Here is a 12,518-nt window from a genome sequence, read left to right as displayed (position 1 = left end):
CTTTATTAGGTACACCTGTCCAACTTCTTGTTAACACTTAATTTCTAATCAGCCAATCACATGGCGGCAACTCAGTGCATTTAGGCATGTAGACATGGTCAAGACAATCTCCTGCAGTTCAAACCGAGCATCAGTATGGGGAAGAAAGGTGATTTGAGTGCCTTTGAACGTGGCATGGTTGTTGGTGCCAGAAGGGCTGGTCTGAGTATTTCAGAAACTGCTGATCTACTGGGATTTTCACGCACAACCATCTCTAGGGTTTACAGAGAATGGTCCGAAAAAGAAAAAAAATCCAGTGAGCGGCAGTTCTGTGGGCGGAAATGCCTTGTTGATGCCAGAGGTCAGAGGAGAATGGGCAGACTGGTTCGAGCTGATAGAAAGGCAACAGTGACTCAAATCGCCACCCGTTACAACCAAGGTAGGCCTAAGAGCATCTCTGAACGCACAGTGCGTCGAACTTTGAGGCAGATGGGCTACAGCAGCAGAAGACCACACCGGGTACCACTCCTTTCAGCTAAGAACAGGAAACTGAGGCTACAATTTGTACAAGCTCATCGAAATTGGACAGTAGAAGATTGGAAAAACGTTGCTTGGTCTGATGAGTCTCGATTTCTGCTGCGACATTCGGATGGTAGGGTCAGAATTTGGCGTAAACAACATGAAAGCATGGATCCATCCTGCCTTGTATGGAGCATCTTTGGGATGTGCAGCCGACAAATCTGCGGCAACTGTGTGATGCCATCATGTCAATATGGACCAAAATCTCTGAGGAATGCTTCCAGCACCTTGTTGAATCTATGCCACGAAGAATTGAGGCAGTTCTGAAGGCAAAAGGGGGTCCAACCCGTTACTAGCATGGTGTACCTAATAAAGTGGCCGGTGAGTGTACCCTTATAGATATGACACAATGTTCTGGTCAGAGTGTGGCGGTATTTGCCTCTTATGTGCAGTATCGTTGGTTTCCGAACTTGAGAACACCCCTTTAACAGGAAGATGGCTAAATTCAGCCATTATGTGGTGGTATTTAGCCCTTTTATGTGTTGGTTTATTGGTTGTGATCTGGTGGATTTTATTCAGTAACAATATGGAGGAGATCATTTCTATTTTTGGTAATTATGACTATAGTATTTAGAAATGTTACTTAGAAAATTATTTTATTGCTGTATTTTCTGTCACATCTATGTTCTTATGTTAATTTTTTTTTTTTTTTATTTCTTTTGTTTGTTTTTTTTTAACCTCTTAGTGAACGAGCCAATGACCTTAATGGTCAAATCTTACAATTCTGACCAGCGTCAATTTATGTGAAATAACTCTGGAACGCTTCAGTGGATCCCACCGATTCCGTAGACTTTTTTTTTTTTTGAGAAATGGCGGGCACCGCACAAAAATAGTGAGTCAGGGATCAACCACGTGCATATAACAACATATGAAAACTACGCAAAGAACAAAGATATGCACAACAGTGGGATCAACCATCAATATTAACTTTTATTGAACATGAAATCACAAGGGACAGTAACAAGGACACATAGTATAAAAACAATTAAAAGAAAAGACCAACCCAGGTCCCCCCTAGATAATCTTGAATAACAAAACACCGGACCAGTATAGGTATATACAAGATAAATACAGGTGTATATAAATAGTACATAAATATCAAAAAATTAAAAAATTATTAACAGCCTATACTGCCAGCCAACCTCAGCCTTGAACTGCCAGTTTGCATAGATGATAATAGTCAACATACTTATCAGTAACCAACCCTATATCAAAAAATAAATATAAGGGTGAAAAAAGAGTCCTAGACCCTATGGCGTATCTCAGGTCTGCCCCAATCCTAATACATATAAAGGCTTATCCCTGATCCTGGTGTGGATAGGCATGACCATGAAAATATCCAAACTGTGCAAATTCCAAAGCTAAAGTGCAAATAGAGATTACCAAAAAAAGTCCATAGGGGGGGACCAAGGCCCCACGCGTATCGACGCTACTGGAGCGTCTTCATCAGGGGACCTGGGTTGGTCTTTTCTTTTAATTGTTTTTATACTATGTGTCCTTGTTACTGTCCCTTGTGATTTCATGTTCAATAAAAGTTAATATTGATGGTTGATCCCACTGTTGTGCATATCTTTGTTCTTTGCGTAGATTTCTTCAATATGACTTGCATTTATTTATTGAAAAAAAACCAAACAGAAATTTGGCAAAATTTAGCAATTTTCAAACGTTTAATTTTTGTGCCCTTAAATCAGAAAGTCATGTCAGACAAAATAGTTCAGGCATAACATTTCCTACATGTCTACTTTACATCAGCACAATTTTGGAAACTTATTTTTGCTAAGAAGTTATAACGTTTAAAAATTGACCAGTGATTTTTCATTTTACCAACAAAATTTACAAAACCATTCTTTAGGGAACACAATCAGATTTGAAGTGACTGAGGGGCCTATATGACAGAAAATACTCAACTAACAATAAACAAAAACACCAAGGTTACTTACCACTACCCGTTTTTTCCAGAACTCATAACAGCACCCCTGAGAGGGGGATCTGCCCAGCCAGGACAGGAAACCTACTGAAATGAAAGGACGGTACCTCTACCCGGCTACAATTGGGTTACAGAGTATGAGTGGACCGCCAGGTTAATTTACACATATTACCAACACCACATCATGAAACACCCAAACTATAGTGCATACTCATTAAGGTGAGAAAAGGGGGGAATATACGGATTCTGGAAAAAGGGTTTAGCGGTAAGCAACCTTGGTATTTTCGTTTCACCCATGATAGCATACGAGGGGCGTTCATTAACCCCTTTCTGACATCTGACGTACTATCCCGTCGAGGTGGGGTGGGCCCGTATGACCACCGACGGGATAGTACGTCATATGCGATCGGCCGCGCTCACGGGGGGAGCACAGCCGATCGCGGCCAGGTGTCAGCTGACTATCGCAGCTGACATCCGACACTATGTGCCAGGAGCGGTCATGGACCACCCCCGGCACATTAACCCCCGGCACACTGCGATCAAACATGATCGCAGTGTTTCGGCGGTATAGGGAAGCATCGTGCAGGGAGGGGGTTCCCTGCGTGCTTCCCTGAGACCCCCGGAGCAACGTGATGTGATCACGTTGCTCCGAGGGTCTCTTACCTCCTCCTCCTTGCAGCAGGCCCGGATCCAAGATGGCCGCGGCATCCGGGTCCTGCAGGGAGGTGGCTTCACTGCGCCTGCTCAGAGCAGGCGCCGGGAAGCCTCCAGGATCTGTGCACGTCAGATCGCCAATCTGACACAGTGCACAGCAAAGTTGTCAGATCGGCGATCTTACACTATAACATGATGCCCCCCTGGGGCAATGTTATAGTGTAAAAAAAAAAATATTCACATGTGTAAAAAAAATGTAAAAAAATTCCCCCCCCCCCCAAAAAAAAATATATTGTTCCTATAAATACCGTACATTTCTTTATCTAAATTAAAAAAACCAATAAAAGTACACATATTTAGTATCGCCGCTTCCGTAACGACCCGACCTATAAAACTGCCCCACTAGTTAACCCCTTCAGTGAACACCGCAAAAAAAAAAAAGGAACGAGGCAAAAAACAACTTTATTATCATACCGCCAAACAAAAAGTGCAATAACACGCGATCAAAAAGACGGATATAAATAACCATGGCACCGCTGAAAACGATATCTTGTACTGCAAAAAACAAGACCTCACATGACACTCTGGACCAAAATATGAAAAAATTCTAGCTCTCAAAATGTGGTAACGCAAAAAATACTATTTGCAATAAAAAGCGTCTTTCAGTGTGTGATGGCTGCCAATCACAAATCGGAATAAAAAGCGATCAAAAAAGGTCACGTGCCCGAAAATGTTACCAATAAAAACATCAACTCGTCCCGCAAAAAACAAGACCTCACATGACTCTGTGGACCAAAATATTATTTGCAATAAAAAGCGTCTTTCAGTGTGTGATGGCTGCCAATCACAAAAATCCGCTAAAAAACCCGCTATAAAAGTAAATCAAACCCCCCTTCATCACCCCCTTAGTTGGCGAAAAATTAAAAAACTAAAAAAATGTATTTATTTCTATTTTCCCATTAGGGTTAGGGCTAGGGCTAGGGTTGGGGCTAGAGTTGGGGCTAGAGTTAGGGTTGGGGCTAAAGTTAGAGTTTGGATTACATTTACGGTTGGGAATAGGGTTGGGATTAGGGTTAGGGGTGTGTCAGGGTTAGGGGTGTGAATAGGGTTACCGTTGGGATTAGGGTTAGGGATGTGTTTGGATTAGGGTTTTAGTTATAATTGGGGGGTTTCCACTGTTTAGGCATATCAGGGGCTCTCCAAACGCGACATGGCGTCCGATCTCAATTCCAGCCAATTCTGCGTTGAAAAAGTAAAACAGTGTTCCTTCCATTCTGAGCTCTCCTGTGCGCCCAAACAGGGGTTTACCTCAACATATGGGGTATCAACGTACTCAGGACACATTGGACAACAACTTTTGGGGTCCAATTTCTCCTGTTACCCTTGAAAAAATACAAAACTGGGGGCTAAAAAATAACTTTTGTGAAAAAAAAAGGATTTTTTATTTTCACAGCTCTGCGTTATAAACTGTAGTGAAACACTTGGGGGTTCAAAGTTCTCACAACACATCTAGATAAGTTCCTTGGGGGGTCTAGTTTCCAATATGGGGTCAATTGTGGGGGGTTTCTACTGTTTAGGTACATTAGGGGCTTTGCAAACGCAACATGATGCCTGCAGACCAATCCATATAAGTCTGCATTCCAAATGACGCTCCTTCCCTTCCGAGCTCTGCCATGCACTCAAATGGTGGTTCCCCCCCACATATGGGGTATCAGCGTACTCAGGACAGATTGGACAACTTTTGGGGTCCAATTTCAACTGTTACCCTTGGAAAAATACAAAACTGGGGGCTAAAAAATAATTTTTGTGGAAAAAAATAATTTTTATTTTCACGGCTCTGCGTTATATAGTGTAGTGAAACACGTGGGGGTTCAAAGCTCTCACAACACATCTAGATGAGTTTCTTAGGGGGTCTACTTTCCAAAATGGTGTGACTTGTGGGGGGTTTCAATGTTTAGGCACATCAGTGGCTCTCCAAACGCAACATGGCGTCCCATCTCAATTCCTCTCAATTTTGCATTGAAAAGTCAAACAGCGCTCCTTCCCTTCCGAGCTCTCCCATGCGCCCAAACAGTGGTTTACCACCACATATGGGGTATCGGCGTACTCACGACAAATTGTACAACACGTTTTGGGGTCCATTTTCTCCTGTTACCCTTGGTAAAATAAAACAAATTGGAGCTGAGGTAAATTTTTTGTGAAAAAAAGTTAAATGTTCATTTTTATTTAAACATTCCAAAAATTCATGTGAAACACCTGAAGGGTTAATAAACTTCTTGAATGTGGTTTTGAGAACCTTGAGGGGTGCAGTTTTTAGAATGGTGTCACACTTGGGTATTTTCTATCATATAGACCCCTCAAAATGACTTCGAATGAGATGTGGTCCCTAAAAAAAAAAATGGTGTAAAAATGAGAAATTGCTGGTCAACTTTTAACCCTTATAACTCCCTAACAAAAAAAAATTTGATTCCAAAATTGTGTTGATGTAAAGTAGACAAGTGGGAAATGTTACTTATTAAGTATTTTGTGTGACATATCTCTGTGATTTATTTGCATAAAAATTCAAAGTTGGAAAATTGCAAAATTTTCTAAATTTTCACCAAATTTCCATTTTTTTCACAAATAAATGCAGGTAATATCAAAGAAATTTTACCACTATCATGAAGTACAATATGTCACGAGAAAACAGTGTCAGAATCATCAGGATCCGTTGAAGTGTTCCAGAGTTATAACCTCATAAAGGGACAGTGGTCAGAATTGTGAAAATTGGCCCGGTCATTAACGTGCAAACCACCCTTGCGGGTAAAGGGGTTAACGATTTCCCCTGACCCACTTCCTGTGGACTGAGAGCAATGAAACTTGGCACCGTTATTAGTCCTTCTCTACATAGGTGCTACCTAGGGACACACACTTCTCTAATCTATCTAAGCAACTGTAAACACCTCGCTTGTAGACGTCAATAGGTTGCTCCAAAAGTCACATTGTGACTTCGGAAATCAGAGTCTCATCATCTCGAAAATGCTTGCCCTTCAAAATAACTTCATTGTTGGAAAGAGGTGGAAGCCGATGGTGCAAGTTCGATTGAATAAGGGGGATGCGGTCGAATTTCAAAGCCACAGGCGCATGCTTCCATATGGGCAACATATGAGTTGTGAACAGATGCATTCTCTTGCAGACAACAGACACTTTTGCTTCCCTATACCGCCGGAACACTGCGATCATGTTTGGTCGCAGTCTGCTGGGGGTGGTCCGTGACACATAGTGCCGGATGTCAGCTGCGATAGTCAGCTGACACCCGGCCGCGCTCCCCCCGTGAGCGCGGCTGATCGCGCTGGACGTACTTTTCCGACCTTGGGAAGTAGGGCCCACCCCACATAGTACGTCCAATGGTAGAAAGGGGTTAATAAATAACATTTCCTACATGTCTACTTTACATCAGCATAATTTTGGAAACTTTTTTTGTGTTAAAAAGTTATAAGGGTTAAAAGTTGACCGGCAATTTCTCATTTTTCCAACAAAATTAACAAAACCATTATTTTTAGGGACCACCTCACATTTTAAGTTACTTTGGGGGTTCAATATAACAGAAAATACCCAAAAGTGACACCATTCTAAAAACTGCACCCCTCAAGGTGCTCAAAACCACATTCAAAAAGTTTATTAACCCTTCAGGTGCTTCATGAGAACTACACTATGTTCCAAATTATTATGCAAATTACATTTTTATCAGATTTTCCTAAATGGTCGGTGCAAATGACAGTCAGTCAGTCTAATAAAAGTCATCACCCGTTAGATTATACATCAAATTTTATTGAAGAAACCTCCCAATGATAACAGTATAATCTCCAAAATGAATAAAAACTCAAAATGCACTGTTCCAAATTATTATGCACAGTAGAATTTCTAAACATTTGATATGTTTTAAAGAACTGAAAATGCTCATTTGTGGAATTTGCAGCATTGGGAGGTCACATTCACTGAACAAAAAAGCTATTTAACGCCAAAACATCCCAACAGGCCAAGCTACATGTTAACATAGGACCCTTCTTTGATGTCACCTTCACAATTCTTGCATCCATTGAACTTGTGAGTTTTTGGAGAGTTTCTGCTTGTATTTCTTTGCATGAAGTTGGAATAGCCTCCCAGAGCTGCTGTTTGGATGTGAACTGCCTCCCACCCTCATAGATCTTTTGCTTGATGATCCTCTAAACGTTCTCTATAGGGTTGAGGTCAGGGGAAGATGGTGGCCACACCATGAGTTTATCTCCTTTAATGCCCATAGCAGCCAATGACTCAGAGGTATTCTTTGCAGCATGAGATGGGGCATTGTCAGCATGAAGATGATTTTGCTCCTGAAGGCACGTTTCTGCTTTTTAGACCATAGAAAAAAGTTGTCAGTCAGAAACTCTATATACTTTGCAGAGGTCATTTTCACACCTTCAGGAACCTTAAAGGGCCTCACCAGCTGTTTCCCATGATTCTGGCCCAAAACATGACTCCTCCACCTCCTCGCTGACGTTGCAGCCTTATTGGGACATGGTGGCCATCCACCAACCATCCTCTACTCCATCCATCTGGACCATCCAGGGTTCCTCAACACTTATCAGTAAACAAGACTGTTTGGAAATTAGTCTTCATGTATGTGTGGGCCCCATACAACCATTTCTGTTTGTGAACACTGTTTAAGGGTGGCCGAATAGTAGGTTTATGCACCACAGCAAGCCTTTGAAGGAGCCTACACCTTGAGGTTCGAGAGACTCCAGAGGCACCAGCAGCTTCAAATATGTTTGCTGCTTTGTAATGGCTTTTTAGCAGCTGCTCTCTTAATCCAATGAACTTGCCTGGCAGAAATCTTCCTCATTATGCCTTTATCAGCACAAATACATTTGTGTTCAGATACAGCCACAAATCTCTTAACAGTAAGATGATCACGCTTATGTTTTTGGAAAATGTCTGTTTTCATCCCTTCACCAAGGCATTGCACTATTTGATGCTTTTCAGCAGCAGAGAGATCCTTTTTCTTTCCCATGCTACTTGAAAACTGTGACCTGCTTAATAATGTGGAACATCATTTTTAAGTAGTTTTCCTTTAATTAGAATCACCTGGAAAACCAATTATCACATGTGTTTAAGATTGATTTCGGTGATCCATTGAGCCCTGAGACACAATACCATCCACGAGTTTATTTGAAAAACAAAACAATTAAATCTTTATAACACTTAAATCCAATTTGCATAATAATTTGGAACACAGTGTAAAGCAATGTGTAAGGAAAAAATGAACATTGTACTTTTTTCACAAAAAATTTACTTTGGAACGATTTTATTTTATTTTCACAAAAGTATCGGGAGAAAATGGACCACAAAATTTGTTGTGCAATTTCTCCTGAGTATGCCGATACCCCATATGTGGGGAAAAGCCACTGTTTGGGCGCATGGCAGGGCTCAGTAAAATTGGCTGGAATCAATGGTGGCACCATGTCGCGTTTGGAGACCCCTGATGTACCTAAACAGTGGAAACCCCCCAATTCTAACTCCAACCCTAACCCCAACACACCCCTAACCCTAACCCAACCAAAGCCCCAACCACAAACCTAACTGTAATCCCAACCCTTTCCATAACCCTAACCACCAACCTAACCCCAACACACCCCTAACCCTAATCCCAACCCTATCCATAACCCTAACCACAAACCTAACCCTATCCACAAACCTAACCCCAACACACCCCTATCCATAATCCTAACCCTATCCATAACCCTAGGGGGACCCTATTTCTCTCTCCTCTGATTCGCGATCACATCAGAGTAGAGAAAATAAATTGAAAATCAGACTTTTTTTGCGGTTACCGTTATACCGTTAATAATGGCGATCGCAACACAGAGGTCGGTAGAAACTGACGTGAATCATGTTTTCTAGGGTCTCGGGTCCCGGAGAAATTCCGACTCTGGAGGGCGCTATACACTTTTTTCGTGGTTTAAGTACCCTTAACTGCCGCTGTTAAAAGACGTATCGGCGGTCATTAAGGGGTTAAATAAAATGAACTTATAGACACTCTATCCTGCCATAGACCACCATAAACTCCTATACAATACAATCTCCATTAGAAAGTGGCAGAACCAATCTCTTAGATTGTACATACTACAGACCAAGCCTTAGACTGTAAAGATGTAGAGACTGAGAAGGTAAGAGTCTAATGCACACATGTAACCTCTACCCTATTTGTTTTCTGCAATGTGATGACATCATTGCAGGAGTGTTTTTTCCTAAATAAGACCACAGAATTTCCGCAGATGTTTTTTTTTTCCCCCCCATCAGCTTTTACCCTCTTCACCCCCAAGGGTGGTTTGCATGTTAATGACCGGGCCAATTTTTACAATTCTGACCACTGTCCCTTTATGAGGTTATAACTCTGGAACGCTTGCATGGATCCCTGTGATTCTGACATTGTTTTCTCGTGGCATATTGTACTTCATGTTAGTGGTAAAATTTCCTCGATATATTACTTGCGTTTATTTGTGAAAAAAACTGGGAATTTGGCAAAAATTTCGAAAATTTCACAATTTTCAACTTTGAAATTTCATGCCCGTAAATAACAGAGATATGTCACACAAAATAGATCTCTTTTGGATCAAGAAGTGGGGGATCAATTTAAAATTCTAGCCCAGGCTGAGAGCCGTTGGATATACGGACTCAACACTTACTACAGCAAGTCTTAATAAAAATTTCGTCTTTGGGTTTTTTTGTAATGTGGGTATCTATTAATTATTTTAGGGGTTGGGGTAGCTTTTATTCATTTTATCTTGTTATATTCCTTCCTTTACTCATGTTATCATCATTAGTTTTACTTTATTTAGTCATGTATTCATTCCTTTCTTTTTCATTTAATTTAGATTTTGGAGTTTGGCAGGATTGCATCAGAATGACATCATGTGAACTGAAGTATAAATTACTCAATGGACGACTGCCTTGATATTAATGGAAGGGCACATATATTCGATTGGACTAATTTGGCAACATCAGACAGTCGTTTTGAACTGTACAATATATGTTCTTACCTGGATCCTTTAGATAGTCCTTTTTTGTATTTTGTGTATGACCTGAGCTATGACCACTTGGGGCACATAAGATAATACTGTGGAACTTCTGTATGCATGCTTCTATGCCATCAGGTATATATATTAATTGAATCTACTGTTTCATAATTTGGTTCATTTTCTGTAATTATGACATCTTGCACTTTATTAGCTCATGTGACTTATATGAAACTTTGCAGTAGTTATTTCATTTTTATCACTATATCAGTATTTAAGGTATGTGTTAATTTTTAGGTCACGTTTCATTTCATTTTTCTTTTCTTTCTACACTAAGCTCCTCGTTTGTGGGGAAAAGATAGTATTCTAGGACCTATGACACTGAATACAGCTTTAAATGGCAGCAGCTTTGTTTTTTTTTTTATTTATAATTCTTCTTAGTCTGCATATTTTGGGAATCTTCCACTGAGCACACTTCCATTTTTATATAATACTAGATGGTGGCCCGATTCTAACGCATCGGGTATTCTAGAATATGTATGCGTAGTGTATAGCACAGCCCACGTATTATATTGCGCAGCCCACGCAGTACATTGCGCAGCCCACTTAGTATATTGCGCAGCCCACGTAGTATATTGCGCAGCCCACGTAGTATATTGCGCAGCCCACGTAGTATATTGCGCAGCCCACATAGTATATTGCCCAGTTACGTAGTATATTACGCAGCCACGTAGTATATTGCGCAGCCAAGTAGTATATTGCGCAGCCAAGTAGTATATTGCACAGCCAAGTAGTATATAGCACAGCGTATGTAGTATATTGCCCAGCCTATGTAGTATATTGCCCAGCCTATGTAGTATATTGCCCAGCCACGTAGTATATTGCCCAGCCACGTAGTATATTGCCCAGCCACGTAGTATATTGCCCAGCCTATGTAGTATATTGTCCAGCGTATGTAGTATATTGCCCAGCCACGTAGTATATTGCCCAGCCTATGTAGTATATTGCCCAGCCACGTAGTATATTGCCCAGCCTATGTAGTATATTGCCCAGCCCACGTAGTATATAGCAATGTGGGCATCATATTCCTGTTAAAAAAAAGAAATAAAATAAAAAAACGTTATATACTCACCTTCCAGAGCCTCCGGATCCAGAACCGGCCTTTACCGCTTGCAACGCTCCGGTGACTGCTCCATGCTGCGGTCTCGCGAGATGATGACGTAGCGGTCTCGCGAGACCGCAACGTCATCATCTCGGGAGATCGCAGCATGGAGCAGTCACCGGAGCGTCGCAAGCGGGAAAAGCCGGTTCTGGATCCGAGGGGCCCACAGACGGTGAGTATATAACGTTTTTTTATTTTATTTGTTATTTTTAACCTTCGTTTTACTATTCATGCCCCATAGGCAGCATGAATAGTAAAAAGGTGGTCACACAGGGTTAATAGCAGCTGTAACGGACTGTATTACACCGCGGCATAACGCGGTCCGTTACCGCTGCCATTAACCCTGTGTGAACGGTGAGCGGAGGGGTGTATGCGGGCGCCGGGCAGTGAGTGCGGGCAGTAAGGAGCGGCCATTTTCTTCCGGATTGTGCGCGTCGCTGATTGGTCGCGGCAGCCATGACAGGCAGCTGCCGAGACCAATCAGCGAACGAATAACCGCGACAGACAGACAGACAGAAAGACGGAAATGCCCTTAGACATTTATATAGTAGAAGGGTCAATTACACCTTATTCCTGCACCTTTATTCTGCACTTTATATATATAATTATTATAGAGGTACGTATGTATTATATATATATATATATTAGATGGTGGCCCAATTCTAACGCATCGGGTATTCTAGAATATGCATGTCCACGAAGTATATTGCCCAGCCACTTAGTATATTGCCCAGCCACTTAGTATATTGCCCAGCCACTTAGTATATTGCCCAGCCACTTAGTATATTGCCCAGCCGCTTAGTATACAGCACAGAGCCACGTAGTATACAGACAAAAAGACAAAATAAACTAGATGGGTATTTCCTGAAGGAACTACAGATAGTGCTTTGGAATGGTGTCCGGGCTGCCCCTGCAAGACTTTCACACTTGGGTGCCCCTCAGGCGCTGGTTTGGTAGTTGTAGCCCCTCAGGGTTGAGGCCACTCTGGGTCCGATTTGGTGGGCCAGGTCACTCTGGGTCCGATTTGGTGGGCCGGGTCACTCTGGGTCCGATTTGGTGGGCCGGGTCACTCTGGGTCCGATTTGGTGGGCCGGGTCACTCTGGGTCCGATTTGGTGGGCCGGGTCACTCTGGGTCCGATTTGGTGGGCCGGGTCACTCTGGGTCCGATTTGGTGGGCCGGGT

The sequence above is a fragment of the Ranitomeya variabilis genome, chromosome 1 (assembly GCF_051348905.1).
Source record: "Ranitomeya variabilis isolate aRanVar5 chromosome 1, aRanVar5.hap1, whole genome shotgun sequence".
NCBI classification, from domain to species: domain Eukaryota; kingdom Metazoa; phylum Chordata; class Amphibia; order Anura; family Dendrobatidae; genus Ranitomeya; species Ranitomeya variabilis.
This window is presented reverse-complemented; position numbering follows the sequence as displayed.